Below are 13,915 nucleotides of genomic sequence, written 5' to 3' on the forward strand. Positions count from 1 at the left end.
GTGCCCTAATGGGTGTGACACATATATGCATGGAGGAGTCATCTACACCATGCGATCTATGGAGACACACACGAGAGTATACTCTTGGGGTCGAAGCATGCTTGCGCATCTCTATCACAACCTTGGGGAGTAAGTATTTGAAAAGGGATGTAGCCTAATGACATGCACACTACTACAGGTGTGGCTATTTGAGAATATTACCTACACTAGTCCTAGTGGAGCCCCCATAGAGATAGTCCCAGAGTAGCCTAGTTTATACGCTTATCTTCTTACTCATGAGTTATGATTCAACGATCTCCTATATTGGAGGTTGAGCTTAGATAAACTTACAGCGAGCGAGGTCATATGGAGACCCTACCTCAAGATATATGCTAGTATTATGGATGTGTTGTATTGGTTTTGTCATTGATGTCAACACTTGTCAACACCTATCCTTTTGGAGATATTTTGTTATGTTCAATGGCATGTTTAGTGACTTATGCACAGTCACCGGTATTTGGTTCACCGGTAGGTTATATTGTTCACCAACACTGAGGATGATCTGTTATCATCTGGAGATCACTCGATTATGTCAAAGACATGGTTTGGACACTTGGTTTTGGTGATTTGGTTATTGGTCTAATCGAGTTTGCATATTTTTTGTTACTGACAAATTCGTCTAAGTTATGGACTGACATGCGTTATCTATTCCAGATCAGCACGACACGTTATGGAGATGATTTATTGATTGGTTATTATTGTAAATGCATTAAGCTGACATGATGCATCACATATTGATTCATTTGTAATTGATTTAATCGTAATATTAATAGTGAGCTGACCTACACATTTGGTCTTAGGTTTTGGTATATATGTAAGATCTCATTTTTGAGATTAACATGGTAGTAGAAGAGGAATGTAATAAGGTATATGTGAATATAAGCAAAGCTAGTCACACATACATCATTTGAAGATTAAAGGGAGGTTTTGAAGAAGATAATCAGAGATTAACTAGTACTAAATCTAGCATATGAAGATGCCACTTTGAGCAGTACATTATCATTGGATTTAACCATCCAATTGTATTTAGTGTGACTCTAATTTTTTGATTGAGCAGTGAGCTCTAGGCAGTTGGCCTTTCAGCATGTGCAGACCCCATTTGTACACACATACTATCTACAGTAGGATCATCTGATTGTGGGTAAGGTTTCCCACCATAGTTTTCCCCTTACAAGGTTTCCACGTATAAATATTTGTGTTATGTGTTGTGGATGTTATTTGTCTTTATGTTTCGTGCATTAAACTTTACCAATATTATTATTAATTGTTAAACTGTCAACCGACATTAAGTTTGGTTTACTGGTATTATGCATCAAGTTTGATTAAGTTATATTTGGGATGAAATTATTAGACAACTGATTCACTCCCCCCCCTCTTAGTTGCCTCCAGGTCCTAACAATTGGTATCAGAGCTAAGTCCTCTTTTTGCAGAAGTTTGACAACTTGAGGAGATTCTATGGCAACTAACTATTTCAGGAAGGACAGTTTGAAACTTTATGGAACTAACTATGGTATATGGAAGATCAAAATCGAGACACATCTGAATTTCATTAGAAGAGATATATGGGATTTTACAAAGAATGCCTATGTTGGTCCTACACAGAGTCAACCTAATCCACCAAACTTGGCTTAAGATCAGGAGAATGATTGCAAAGCAAGAGAAGCACTTTTGAGCACATTGTTAGATCAATAAATCATGGGATTATCAAACCTATCTACTGCTAATGCTATTTGGGATAAATTAGAGACATAGAATGAAGGTGATACCACTATCAAAATTGTAAAACTGGAATGCTTCCAGGTCAAGTATGAAAATCTTAAAATGGAAGAAGATGAAAAAAAATTCTGCTTTTATGGAAAGAGTTAATGAAATTGTTTTGGGTATCGAATGTTATGGAGGATCCTTAAGTGAAGATGAGATTGTTTCTAAAGTTTTCAGAGAATTACCACCTACATACAAAATGAAAGTAACTACTATAAATCAATTGAGAACAATGCCTAATACATTAGTATCTAGAGATACCTTGGTTGGAAAACTTTCAGCTTTTGAACTTGAGGAATTGGGTCCTGTTGCTACAATTAAGACAGATTTAGCCTTCAAAGCATCATCATCTGCAACATCATCGTCATCATCTCAGAAATATGATTGGAAAGCACTTTATGTAAGAGAACTTGAAGACATCAGAAGAGAATATGAAGAATTGGAAGAGCTTGCAGCACTATTTGCAAGAAAAATGCCTAAAGGTCCAGTTGGAAGTAAGTATGAAGGTAAAGGACCATTTAAATGTTTTAACTGCAATAAAATTAGTCATATGGCATCTAGGTGTCCTGATAGACATGCAAGATTGAAAGAAGAAGCTAAAAGAACATATAAGCCTAACCCTGAATATCAGAGATACATATTTAAGAAGAATAGAGACAAATCATGTTACTATGCTGATGAAGGAGTTACTGATGATTCTGATGAGGAACCGGTAGGCAATGGATGGGATTTTGTTGCCATAACAAAAGATCAACCAACACCTACTGTACAACTGGTAGAGCAGGCCCTGGTAGCTAAAATTGAAGAAAAGGATGAATGGATCATTGATTCCAGATGTTCACATCATATGACTAGTGATAAAACTAAATTCTTAACTTTTCAGGAATACAATGGAGGTCTAGTAAGATTTGGGGATGATAAATCTTGTTTGATCAGAAGAAAAGGCACTATGTATTTTGATGGTAAGCACAATACTGGCAACATTTATTATGTTAAAGGTTTGAAGCATAATCTTTTGAGTGCTGGTCAATTAGTTGAAAAGGGATTTCAATTACAATTCAATAATGGTAAATGCAAAATCATGAATAAAACTGGTTTGGAAATTGCAACCGGTAATTAGACCAGAGGTAATATATTTCACTTGAATAACAATGAGAAGACATGCTTGATTGCACATATTGATGAAAGTTGGTTATGGCATAAGAGACTTTGTCATGTGAATTTTGATTGCATTGTAAAGATTAGTACAACTAAGGCAGTAAGGGATTTACCTAAGATTGTAAAACCTCACAATCCGGTATGTAAGGAATGTCAATTTGGAAAGCAAGTTAGAACAACTTTTAAGAGTACCCCAAAGAAATCCAATAATGTTCTTGATTTAATTCATATTGACTTATGTGGTCGAGCAAGAACTAGAAGTCTACAAGGAGATAGATATTTTATACTAATCATTGATGATTATTCTAGAATATGTTGGGTTACTTTTCTTAGGGAGAAATCAAAAGCTTTTGGGAAATTCAAAATATTCAAGGTAATGGTAGAAAATGAAACCAATAAGAAAATCAAATGTTTAAGATCAGATCAAGGAGGTGAATTCACATCTAAAGAATCTAATACATTCTTTGAAGTGAATGGAATTAGAAGACAGTTATCAGCACCTCAGACACCCCAGCAAAATGGAGTTGTGGAAAGGAAGAAGAGAACTATTCTGGATGCAGCTAGAAGCATGATATCAGAAGAATAACCTATCTCATGTGTATTAGAGAGAAGCAGACAATATAACAGTTTACACATTCAACAGAGTTCACATCAAAAGTGAAACCGGTAAGACCCCTCATGAACTATGGTTTGGTAATACTCCTACTCTTAAATATTTCATAATATTTGGAAGCAAATGTTATATGAGGAGAGATAATTATATTGGTAAATTTGATCCTAGAAGTGATGAAGGAATATTTCTTGGTTATTCATCTAAGAGCAAGGCATATAGATATTTTAATAAGAGATTGCAGAAAATCATTATGAGTGCAAACATGAAGATTGATGAACAGTTTAGAGGTAATTCAAGGTCTACGGACTCTAAACTAACAGTTGAGATAATCACAAATGAACCTATACAAAATGCACCAGTACAGAATGTTGATCTAGTCACACTAATATCATTTGAGAATTTCACAGTGACTGAAGAACAGCGGCAAGTGAATACACCCAGGTATGTAAGTTTGAATCGCTCTGAAAGTCAGATAATTGGGAACAAGTATCAAGGAGTTATGATTAGAGGAAGACTGGAAAATGAAGAGGTATGCCTAATTTCTCAAATTGAACCAGCAACTATTAATGAGGCATGCGAAGATAAACATTGGATTAAGACTATGAAAGATGAATTGGAACAAATTGAAAAGAATAACACATGGACATTAGTTCCCCAGCCTAATAACAAAAATGTAATTGGAACTAAATGGGTATTTAGAAATAAACTTAATGAAGATGGTAAGGTAATCAAAAAATAAGAAAGATTAGTGTGTAAGGGATATTCACAGAAAGAGGGAATTGATTACAATGAAACCTTTGCACCGGTAGCTAGAATTGAGGTAGTCAGACTATTTCTAGCATTTGCAGCACACAAGAACTATAAAGTATATAAAATGGATGTTAAATGTGCATTTTTGAATGGTGATGTTGAAGAGGAAGTTTATATTGAACAACCTGATGGATTTTCTTTGACAAATGACATAGATATGGTTTGCAGGTTAAGGAAATCTTTATATGGATTGAAGCAAGCTCCTAGAGCTTGGTATGCTAGACTGGACAAATATCTTTTGAAGCTTGGTTACACTAAAGGTAATGCTGACAACAACTTATATTTTAAAGTGACTAATAATGACATCTTGGTTATTGAATTTTTTGTTGATGATATAATTTTTGGAGGAAAAGATGGATTGTGTAAAGACTTTTCTAATAAGATGCAGGAAGAATTTGAAATGTCTATGATTGGGGAGATAAAAAAAATTTTAGGATTGCAGATTTCACAGACTAATAAAGGTATATTCATATGTCAATCTAAGTACTTGAAATAACTACTAAAGAAATTTGGTATGGAAAACTCTAAACCGGTAAGTACTCCTATGACTACAACAGACAAACTATCATTGAAGGATGATACAACACCTGTTAATCCGACAAGATATAAATCTATGATTGGAGGTTTACTGTATTTGACACAAACAAGACCAAATATTATGAATGCAGTATGTATTGTTTCAAGATTTTATACTAATCCTAAGGAAAATCATGAATCAGCAGTGAAAAGGATTTTCCGGTATCTACAAGGCACAATAAATCTTGGTTTATGGTATCCTAAAGATGAAAATTTTGATTTATGTGCATACACAGATGCTAATTGGGTAGGAAATGTAGATGACAGAAAGAGAACCACTAACGGAGCATTCTTTCTTGGTAGCAGATTGATTTCATGGTTGAGCAAGAAATAGAGTTGTACATCATTATCAACAGCAAAATCAGAATATGTTGCAGCAGCAACTAATTGTACTATAGATTAAACAAATGTTGAAGGAAATAAAGGTAAAATGCAAAGAACCTATAATCATTTATTTTGATAATATGGCAACAATAGATATATCCAAGATTTCAGTATTTCACTCTAAAACTAAACATGTTTCTATCAAATTCAATTTTCTGAAAGAGAATGTTGAAGCAAAAGAAGTGAAATTAGTTTATGTGAATACTAAAGAGTAGATTGCAAATATCTTTACTAAGCCTTTGCCTAAGGAAACTTTTGAATATCTCAGAGAGTAGCTTGGGGTTATACCCTCACTGGTAGAGACTTAGACAGATGGAGATTGACATCAAACCAGCAATAATTAACAAAGAAACCTTTTTCCGGCTTTGATGAAGGAGAGCTACTTCTTAGGGGGAGTAGTTGGTTATAACAATTGGTATTTGTAATTAGTTCTATGAACTGGTTGTATCTGGTTTTTGTATTACTTTGGCATTTGATGTCAAAGAGAGAGAGATATCTATAAAAAAATACATTATCTTTTGAGGAGAGATTATTCATTGGGGGAGAGATATTATATATTTTGATTTCTGGTAATTGATCTCTTTGGGAGATCGTTGATTTTTTTGGTTTTTGGCCATCAATGTCAAAGGGGGATATTGTTGGTATTATGGATGTGTTGCATTGGTTTTGTCATTGATGTCAACACTTGTCAACACCTATCCTTCTAGAGATCTTTGGTTATGTTCACCGATATGTTCAATGACTTATGTACAGTCACTGGTATTTGGTTCACTGGAAGGTTATATTGTTCACCGACACTGAGGATGATCTGCTATCATCTAGAGGTCACTTGGTTATGTCAAAGACATGGTTTGGACACTTGGTTTTGGTGATTTGGTTATTGGTCTAATCGAGTTTGCATATTTTTTGTTATCGACAAATTGGTCTAGGTTATGGACCGGCATGCGTTATCTATTCTAGATCAGCATGACACGTTATGGAGATGATTTATTGATTGTTTATTATTATAAATACATTAATCCGACATGATGCATCGCATATTGATTCATTTGTAATAGATTTAATTGTAATATTCTTAGTGAGCCGACCTACACATTTGGTCTTAGGTTTTGGTATATATGTAAGATTGCATTTGTGAGATTAACATGGTAGTAGAAGAGGAATGTAATAAGGTATATGTGAATATAAGACGAGCTGCTCACACAGACATCATTTGAATATTAATGGAAGGTTTTGAAGAAGACAATCAGAGCTTAACCAGTACCGAATCCAACATATGAAGATGCCATTTTGAGCAGTACATTATCATTGGATTTAGCCATCCAATTGTAGTCAGTGTGACTCTCAATTTGTGATTGAGCAGTGAGCTCTAGGTAGTTGGCCTTTCTGCGTGTGCAAACCCCATTTTTACACACATACTATCTGCAGTAGTATCATTTGATTGTGGGTAAGGTTTCCCACCATGGTTTCAACGTACAAATATATGTGTTATGTGCTATGGATGTTATTTGTCTTTTTGTTTCATGCATTAAACTTTACCGGTATTATTATTAACTGTTAAACTATCAACCAACATTAAGTTTGGTTTACCGGTATTATGCATCAAGTTTGATTAAGATATATTTGGGATGAAATTATTAGAAAACTAATTCATCCCCCCTCTTAGTTGCCTCCAGGTCCTAACAATATATATTAGGGTAGGGATACATAGGCAAATGTTTAGAATGTAGAGGAACCATCTACTAGAGGGGCGGTACAACCATAGAGTCGTTCCCTTCTACTTCAACTGAGTTTGGTGGTAGTTTAGGTTTGAGAAGTGTGTTCCCGCTCATGTTCTTGTATACATCCAACACTCACGTGTGATGTCTATGCTAGGATCCATTCCTAGGCTTACCAATGATCAGATCGACATCACAGATTCAGACGGGTCAGATTAGGACATAGCAACAGATTATAGAGATGATTCAGGTGCACATCAATGGTACATCACATGGTGGGTGAGGACATACCCTGGAGCCATTTTCTCAGTAGACTTCCCTGGAGGGAACCCTGAACCATGGAGATAGTCAGGCAATAGAGAGGAACCCGATACATCTGAGGAGGGCTCAGATGATCAAGCTGACGACATAGAGCAGCATGAGGCATGTGGAGATGGAGACAATCCTGATACTGAAGAGGGAGATCAGGATGGAGATGATGAGGACAGAGAGGAGGATGACGAGGATGATGAGGAGGAGGAGGATGAGGAGGAGGATGAGTCAGATGTAATTCCTCATCACTCTAGGGAGGATACCATAGCCCTAGATCCACAGAGTTTCCCATTGTGGGAAGAGAGGGACCACATAAGGGGTCCTGATCTTGGTCCCCATCGGGCCTCAACCCACACCTACTGTACAAAGATAGTAGTGATAGATAGTTCAAATAACTGGAAGACAACTGAGAGGGGGGGTGAATCAGTTGTCACAGATTATCAGAACCATTAGCAATTAAACCTTTAATACCGAAACCCAAAACATTAATACTAGAATAATAGTTAAACCAATTAAGCATTAACAATAATCACATAATAAATACCATCCACATGACACCAAGATTTATACGTGGAAAAATTGGTAAAGGGGAAAAACCATGATGGGAAGCCTACCCACAGTCATATAATACTTCTGTAGTAAGTATGTGAATTACAATTTAGGGGCTTACACTTGCAGGAAGGCCAACAGCCTAGAGCACACTGCTCATCACAAAAGGAGCCTCACTGAATACAACCCAGAGAAGTGTTGAACTGTAAAAGATAGCATCTCCTATACCTGAGTACAATTTTGATTAAGCTCAATACCGAGGATAAAATCCTCTTACGTAAACCCAATTTGATCTTCAATGATCGACCAAATCCCCTGCCTAAATGATATTACATTATTCACACATTACATTCCTTTCCCATTCTCATATATGATCTACAATAAGATCTTACATCATATTTATATATAAACCCTCGACCATAAACAATCAGATCGGTCACCAAAAAATAAACCAATTACATGATTACAAAACATGTTGGCCTTAGACCAAACAAATAATATCCAACATATAAGACACCTGGAAACACATCAAGAGGTCCAATCCACACACTTCATTAAACTGGTCCATCACCTAGACCAATCAGGACCTAGTATAGGTCCACGTGCTATAGCAATGATCTCCATCCACCAAGTCTCGAACATGATTACCATCAGCATCCTGAAACTCCACCAGAAGTTGCACCAATACCACTTATGTAATTCATCAAATATCTTCATCAAAAGCTCTACCGGTGAAACCCTCACCATAACCAGAGTCTAGGCTTCTAAGTAAACAAGATAACATCCGATCACCAAACCAAAACCAACTTATTGAATATGAGCATGAGTATCATGAATAAGACAATTCTATAACCAAACTATACCGGAGCCTACCAGATCAACCAGAAACCACTCAACCTACCAGGACCAAAAGGGTATCGGTAAAGCATCCAAACAACTAGTGTTGGAATCAATGAAAAAATGTCAATGCAACACATAATCAGTTCCACCAAATGGCCAACCATCTCCCCCTTTGGCATTGATGGCTACACTAGATGTGAAAAACATCTAAGTACCAAGAAATGCCAAACAAGTCTCCCCCAATGGAAGACAACCAACAATCTCACACATATAGATGTACCAATGATATCTCTATAAAGCTCTGAATTATACATATATATCTCCCTCTATCAATATCTCTTCCCTTTTTTTTCTTATTAATATCTCTCCCCCTTTTATTTTTCCTTTCTCACATCAATATCTCTCCTCCTTTGACATCAATGCCAAAAATTTGACAAAAATATCAAAGCAAAAAAAACATAAACCACTGAATCACAAAGTTAACTACTCCCCCTGAGCAGTAGATTCCCCATATCAGTGCTAGAATGAATATTATCTCTGATAATGCATACCGAACTGATGCCAAACCACATCAATCAAGTCTCTATCAGAGGGCTAGAAACTCCCAATCTATCTCTTAAGTACTCAAATGATTCTTTAGGAAAAGGTTTAGTGAAAATGTCTGCAATCTTCTCTTTAGTGTTCATATAAACCAATAAAACTTCATTTGCTTCCACCTTTTCCTTCAAATAGTTGTACTTGATATAAATGTGCTTTGTCTTAGAATGAAATACTGGATTCTTTGATATATCAATAGCAACAGAGTTATCATAGTGAATAACTACCAGTCCATCACAATCCACCTTTATATCCTTCAACATTTGCTTCATCCATAAAACTTGTGTACAGTTAGTAGCAACAACAACATACTCAACTTCAGCAGTAGATAAAGAAGTACATGGTTGTTTCTTGTTGATCCAGGAAACCAACTTCTTTCCAAGAAAGAAAGCTCCCCTAGAATTACTTTTCCGGTCATCAACATATCCAGCCCAATCAATATCTATATATGCACATAAAGTAAAGTCATCATCGTTAGGGTACCACAAATCATATTCTGATGTACCTTGCAAGTATCTAAAAATACTTTTCACTGCAATCTCATATTTTTCTCTAAGATCACTCTAAAATATTGAAACAATACAAACAACATTCATTATGTCAAGCCTAGTCTGAGTCAAATAAAGAAGACCTCCAATCATAGATTTGTATCTTGTAGGATTTATCTGTGTAGAAACATCTTTTCTTGTCAATTTCTCACTTGTAACCATAGGAGTACTTACCAGTTTAGAATCTCCCATACCAAATTTCTTCAACAATTCCTTAGCATACTTAGTTTGACAGATAAAAATACCTTTGTCAGTCTGAGTAATCTGCAAACCTAAGAAAAATTTCATCTCTCCAATCATAGACATCTCAAATTCTTTCTTCATATTCTTAGAAAATTCTATGCATAACTTATGTTCACCTCAAGAAATAATGCCATCAACAATTCTTCAATAATCAGTATATTATCATCAGTGATCTTATAATATAAATTACTATCAGTATTACCCTTAGTAAAACCAAACTTCAAAAGATATTTATCCAACCTTGCATACCAAGCTCTAGGTGCTTGTTTCAATCCATATAAAGATTTCCTTAACCTACAAACCATGTTTGTATTATCTAATAGCGAAAAACCATCAGATTTCTAAATATAAACTTCCTCATCAAGATCCCCATTCAAAAATGCACATTTAACATCCATTTGATAAACCTTGTAGTTTTTATTGTTGGAAATTGACACTCTATTGGTTGGTTTCACTATGTTGTCATTGATGGCAACATGATTTTGTGTTCCAGCTTCATGTTTTGATTCTATGGTGTACCGGCAGACACTTCATAGATTCTACACCGGCACTAGCACTGACAAGATAGAAGGATTTCTTTACTCACCAACAATGCATGCCAACATGGTTTAGTAAAGGTTATCAGTATTGGAGGCTGACATATCTTGGATCCGACATCAGTAAATTGATTTTAATGTCTATGCACTTATGTTATCTGGCTGACATGTAATTTAATATTGTATATATCTTTGTAAGCCGACATAAGGCATGTAAAATTTGTATAGGGTATATAGGACAGTTTGATAGATCATTTTGATATAGATAAAAAAATGGACATGGTGATGGATATGTGAATGTAATATGATGTAAAATATATCTGAGAGATCATGTATGTGAGAAAATTATTGTAAGGGTTATTCCGGTAAAGGGTTTAGGGATTCAGACCAAAGTAGACAAATCTTAAACTAGAATTGTATTTTGGCATAGAAGATGCTATCTTAGCAATTCACACTTCTCTAGATTGTAGTCTAGAACTTTATGTAGTCAGTGAGGCTCCTATTGTGATTGAGCAATGCGCTCTAGGTTGTAAGCCTTCCTACAAGTGTAGGCCCCTCATATTTTGTAATATCTCTTCATATGGCCAGTGGATTGATATTCTGGGTCACAAATCCCACCGTGGTTTTTCCTCTTTAAATTTTTCAACGTATAAATCTGTGTGTTATGATTCTCATTTATGTGATTGGCTTATTAATTGCTTTACTTATTTCAATTCTGTCTATACTGATATACCTATTGGTGTATGCATGTTTTAATAAGGCTAAAACTTACTATTCTGGTATAACACTGATTCACCCCCTCTTAGTGTTATTGGTTTCCAACAATTGGTATCAGAGCCTTGTGCCTTGAAGGAAGTTTAACAGCTTGAGGAAGATCCTGAAACTGGAATCAATGAATATGGTGTTGGAGAAGCAACTTGAGGTGGCACTTGAATATTATGATGTTGAAAGGTTGAAGAACTTAAAGCTACAAGGTGAATTGAATTCTATTAAGGAATTCATGCTTGTCCAACAAGAGAGGCTATCATCTGTTCAAGCTGGGAAGAAGGAACTTTTGCAAAATTGGGATGATGAAGAGAAAAATGTACTTAAGGAACAATGTCAGAAATGGAGTCAGGAAAACATGGTTATAAAAAATGAAATGCAAGTTATAACTATGAGGATGTCTAAGGAGATTGAGGACATAAAGAAAAAGGAAGAAAATCTTGTTGTTTCCCTGAAGAATAAATTTAAAGAATGTGGTAGGTTGGTTCATGAAAATGATACGTTGAGAACTAATTTGGCACAATCCCAGAGTAATGAGCAAGATCTTGAGAAAAAAATAATATTACTAAGAGAAGATTCAACTACTGCAAGTGAGTATAAAGAAAAATTCAAGATCATCTCAACATAGCTTGATGAGTTATTGAAGAGACAGAGGCAGATTGGAGATTCCAGTGGACTTGGATTTGGGCAAGGACAAAGTTCTGGTACTACTAATAAAGATAAAAAATAGAAAGCACTGGTAAGGCAATTTAATGCTTATAAATTCAATGGTAGATATTTTGTATGCAATAGAACTGGTCAATGGATAGGCAATGTAGAAACAGAGCAAATTTGAACCCTAATGCTGGTCCTGGTACATGTTCTAAATGCAATAAGTTTGGTCATAAGACAAAATATTGCAGAATGAATGTTAAATGCTATGCTTGTAGAAAATTTAGACATATGGCTAATCATTGCAGGTCAAGCGATTTCACCAGTTTTAGAAAAGGAATTCGAAAGAAAAATGTTACATGTTATGCATGTAATGAGGTTGGACATATTGCTAAGTTCTATAGAAGCAGAAATCCACTGGTTAGTAATGGAGGATCAAATGAGAAAGAAAAAGAGAAGGTTAGTGAAATCCGGCAAGATCATACTCAGAGATGGGTTAGGAAGACTAAAGAACAATCATCAGATGGGAATGTCCCAGTTACTTATCTGGCAGAAGAGGTTGCTCCTACACTGGCAGGAAGATCATCTGGTATCTGAGGTAGATACCTTAGGGGTAGGAAAAATTCATGAAGATGTTGCATATGCCCTAGGAAGAGGTTCTGGAAATTGTTCTAGATGTTGGAAAGGATTGTCTGGCATGGATATGTTCTAAGCGACATCCAGTATCTTTCATCGATAGTCATTTATGTCAATGGAAGATTAGGGTTTTTATCGAAGGTTAAAAGGTTGAATACACTTCATTTTTAATAACCCTGCATTCAAAGCAATTTCAGAGTGATTAAGAGCGACCAAGTGCAATCAAAGGTAATTCAGAGCAATCAAATGTCTTCTTGAGTGATCACACCGGTGTCTGGAAGAATTTGTTGAAGGTTTTTCACCGAGAGGGATCAAAAGGTATTTATCTTTAAACAAGAAGTGAGATCATATTCTATTCTTATTTTTTTTGCAAACCCAACTGTTGTAGAGGTCAAGGACCTCCCCAAGCCAATTTTGAAGCAGTATCCACATGTGGCTACCTTGGAAGATTCAGTTGGAGCATTTTCTTGTGTTCTAGAGGGATTTGTGTATGTAGAGGATGTTAGGGCATATATTCACTATCATATCGAGGACTTGGGAACTTCATAAATTAAGGGCATGTACATGAGTGAGCTAATGGGAGAATCTGGAAAGATTAAACCGACATACAAACATATTGAAGAACTAGGTTTATAGACATTCTAGATATTCCAAAGTTTGAGGATGAGATAATCAGATATGTACTGAGTAGAGTACATGGGGAATTTATATGGTTGAACAGACCATACAAAATCACCAAGGAAGCCATCTAGGCAATCACTGGTTTGCCATCAGGAGGGCAACATCTAGACAAAAAAGTTTCAAATGATTTCATGAGGAAGATCACTCCTACTACATCAGACAAAATATCCATGAAAGTGAGCACTATTACCGACACAGACATCAAATTTGGTAGCATGATCATTGGGTATAAGGTAACTCAGTCAAATCGACTGAGTTTTGTTTCTAGTTCATGCACTTTGGTTGCATACAAAATGATGAGAGATAATGTAAAATTAGATCTATGTTGTTGGATCCTTGATGAGTTTTTAATAAATCTACGAAAGATCAAGTGTGAGAAGAAGGGTACATTTCGGTATGGGAACTTGTTAGTTTGCCTAATGTTATATTTTCTGAATGATACACCCAGTTCTGGTAAGAGGCAATGGGCTTTTGACATCTCGGTAGGAAGGAAACTAA

This window comes from Cryptomeria japonica, chromosome 4, assembly GCF_030272615.1.
Source record: "Cryptomeria japonica chromosome 4, Sugi_1.0, whole genome shotgun sequence".
Lineage (NCBI taxonomy): Eukaryota > Viridiplantae > Streptophyta > Pinopsida > Cupressales > Cupressaceae > Cryptomeria > Cryptomeria japonica.